This window comes from Chamaea fasciata, unplaced genomic scaffold (assembly GCF_029207755.1).
Source record: "Chamaea fasciata isolate MVZ Bird 193981 ecotype frontalis unplaced genomic scaffold, bChaFas1.0.hap1 SCAF_1, whole genome shotgun sequence".
NCBI lineage: Eukaryota > Metazoa > Chordata > Aves > Passeriformes > Sylviidae > Chamaea > Chamaea fasciata.
In genome coordinates this window covers 50,748,517-50,752,110 of record NW_027094086.1, presented here as the reverse complement: position 1 = coordinate 50,752,110, position 3,594 = coordinate 50,748,517, and the positions used below count along the sequence as shown (strand labels likewise).

The 3,594-nt window shown below is 34.2% G+C and overlaps 1 long non-coding RNA gene across 1 annotated transcript; it reads left to right on the top strand.

The window, feature by feature from the left end:
• The first annotated feature begins 833 nt into the window (after window positions 1-833).
• LOC136302161 (uncharacterized) lies at window positions 834-3,384 on the top strand. The gene is made up of 3 exons (XR_010724009.1): window positions 834-990; window positions 1,632-1,803; window positions 2,137-3,384. It is a non-coding gene; the product is annotated as an uncharacterized lncRNA (long non-coding RNA).
• Window positions 3,385-3,594: the final 210 nt, after the last annotated feature.

The following is a 3,594-nucleotide window of genomic DNA, read 5'->3' as shown; positions in this document are numbered from 1 at the left end:
TACAGAATCAAAAGCAGCAGGAAGAAGAAAAAGCAGCCAAAACACAGGAAGTACTGAGAAAGATGTTTTGAACTACAGCAGCAAAAATGGTATTTTCTTGGTATAATAAATGTGTGAATAGCTAAGTAAACACTGTAAGCAGAAACACACATTAAATGTTCAATTAAAGTAAAAAGATTGAAGCAGATGGCAAGCAGTGCAGGAAATGGCAAATGTTGTATGAATTCTTTGTGCTATCTCAAACCAGTGGCCATCCACCTTAGCCTGTTTTCGAGGTGGCCAGCTTATCTGATGCTTCAAGAAAGAGCTAATAAAAAAATCAAGCGAAACGGAAGTGATGCTGTGGGACAAAATTCCAGTTTAGTTTTGGCAAGATGCTGAATGAAACTTTGGAACTTGACGTTTAGTTATAATACTTGTTTCAACAGAAGCCTGCCAGTGTCAGGGGGAGGTTAGGAGCTCCAAAGGAATTGGGTGCACATATGAACTCAGAGCCCCACATTTCAAGCCCCAGTAGACCAGGTTTACTGCTGGTCTCACCTCTTGCCCGCCACATTTTTTACACAGAGGTCGGAAAATGTGTGCTCATTCAGGCTTCTATGCCCAAATAAAGAGCACCTTTAAAATTCATCTAAAAACTGTGCTGTTGCAAGCCAAGAATTTTTGGTGATGACCTGTTCACCACTTTCCATGCTAACGCTGGATAATTATTACACCAGATGAGTTTCCATAGCTTCAAGTAGAAACAGCTGGGCTTTCTCATCAGCTCATCAGACCTGTAAAAAGACCTCGTATGTGTTCCTGTACTTAAACACAGTGATCAAATTCTTTGTGGTCTTGGGCATCTGAATGAAGCAAAGTCCTTATGTACTTATTAGAAATGTTGTTTTCCAGTTCCTGCATCTTTCAGCATATTTTGAAATTTCTCCAGTTTCCATGGTCATCTTGAAACTGCTGCAAAGCTTGAAGCTGCTGCAAACTGAGCAGTTTGTAAGTAAATTCCTTACTTTCTCGTCTCCATCCCTGTTGACACAACTAAAACATCCCTTCATTACAGAGACAGAATCAAGTAACTAGAGAAATTCTGAGCCCATTACCCAGAACTTCTAACAATCACTGTTTTTTATAACTTCATTTCTCATCCCACAGGCATTCAAGATTCCATTTTTTAAAATATCCTGCCTAAAGGGTTGAACTCTATTAAAAATCTTACTTGTAATGGAAGTAGCTGAGTTTATTTTGGAGTTCATACTTAAAAAAAACAGATTTCCAGATTTTTTTCCATTCAACAACAACAAAAAACTCGTTATAAGATGACACCTATAAGCAATTAAATTATTTGATTTTATACTGTCATCATTGCACACTCACTTTTCTTGAGTTACAGTCTATCCATTAGGGGGATTATTTGCCTTGAGAAGAAATCATTCTCTTTGATTATCTAATCTTATTCTAAAGTCTGCACAATTTTAGGCTATTAAAACTATTTTTAGAATTTTAAAGAGCTTGGTGAAATAACTGTCCTAATTTTTTAAGCTCTGTTAGTAAAATGTGGGAATTTTAAAAATAAAATTATTTTACATTTTCTTCATCTTTCTTTTTTCATTTCTTTCTAATGATGATTGAGAAAGGTGATCCTGACCCTCTCCTCAACCCTAGTGAGGCTGTACGCAGATGCTGTCTCCAATTTTGGACTTCTAAATACAAGAGATACATGGAGCTCCTTTTGACACCAATAAGATTTTGTCACAAGATGTGTGATGCAAAATTTCTCATCTTTTTCAGGTTTTCCATATTTGACAGGTAATATAAAACATTTCCATTTTATATAGCACCCAGACAGTTGTTTATTAGTCAACAACAATCATTCTTTGCAAATAGATACCAAATCTAAGGCTGATTTGAGGTAATTTATTCAAACACACATGGCCTGAAGATACACATGAGAAGATATTATGCTAGTTAAATGTTTCTAATTAGATATGATACATTTTATTGAAGAGCCTGCAATAAAATCAGATCTGTGACTCATGTTATTTACACAAGATAAGCATTATGTAGACTGCAAATATTTAATAATTCTACTTTTATTTAGTCTCTCTAACTTAATACATAACTTTCTTTTTATCTTTCCAGCTAAACTTTGAATGCTGAATAGCCAACCAGATCAGCAGCTGCTACAACCATAAGCAGAGCTGAAATTTGATTATTCAGAATGTTATGAAACTATGGAGGAGTCTACTCTAAGAAGATGTGAATCTTCACTTACTGAGAAATATGCTCTAATTATCACAGTTGATTCACTTGACCATGAATACAACCTGATTAGGGTCAGAGCAAGGTATCAACCTGTTGTTAAGGACAGTCACTTGGAAAAGGGAAAACCTGAGTTTTAGTAACTTCTGAAATTGCTTCTTAATTTATATACTTCACTGCAACATTAGATCATTCCTGCTGCTGGAGACCTCTACATGTTATTTTTGAAGTCTATTTTTTTTTTTTTTTTTGTAAATCCTTGGGGACATTTTTTATTCCAAATTTCATGGATTTTTTTTCCCCTACTGAAGTGCTTCTTTTTGTCGTAAAAATTAGGTTATACTTTGCAATCAACTTTGGTTTACTGACTATTTGCCATTCTGGACGTGGATAAACTGGATTTCATGCTCGTGGCCTCAGTGACGTTCATTAGAAATCAGGACGTGAAAAGCAACTGGGAAGCAAAAGAGCATGTACTCTGGAATATAATTTTAAGAATTCTGAAAACGTAATTTGGCCTTGTTGTGACTGGACTGAGTAAGGGGTGACGATGTATGGTGAAAAGGCAGAAGAGGAAGGAAGAACACAGCCAGGAGAAGCAGGGAGGATTATGAAGGCATGAGTCAGTTAACTGATTATCTATTTGAATATTCTACTGTTATAAATATTGCTTTTCCAGGAAAATGCAATTTTGTAAATAACATTAAAAGGTTTTCTGTACCTACAGCTTTCTGATGAAATTACTGTGGGCAAAAAAAAGTATCCAATTACTAAACTACATCTAGATGTTCACAACATGGCATGTAACATCAAGAACAACTGAGGTCAGAAATGCAAGACAATGTAATATATGTGAAAACTCCTAGTGTGACTAATTTTCCCATGTATTGCATTGAAACCCTATTTAACTCAATCCTTTTACATAAATTATTTTTCATCAATTATTGAAACTCTGTAATCCATTTGAGTAATATCTTTATCAACTGTCTACAGAATTAAGACTATATTTCATTTTCAACAACTATTTCTGAAGCATAATACCAATAAGCATAATAAATAAAGCTTTAATATGCTGAAATAGAGAGTAGATTTTCAGACCAGGAAAGAACTATTAAGGTGAGATATGGTTCAAACATTTTTCATTTTAGATTAAAACTTCCTCTAGTGAATCTATATGAATTATACTCTCTTACTTTAGAGAATTTCTGGTTTTAGATGTTTCATTTAATGAAAAATATTTAAATAGATCTGCACACAGAGTGCACTATATTTAATTATTTTCCCTTGAAAAAAATGTTGAATAAAGTTTTCTAACTTCCTAATTTTCTTTAGTTTTCA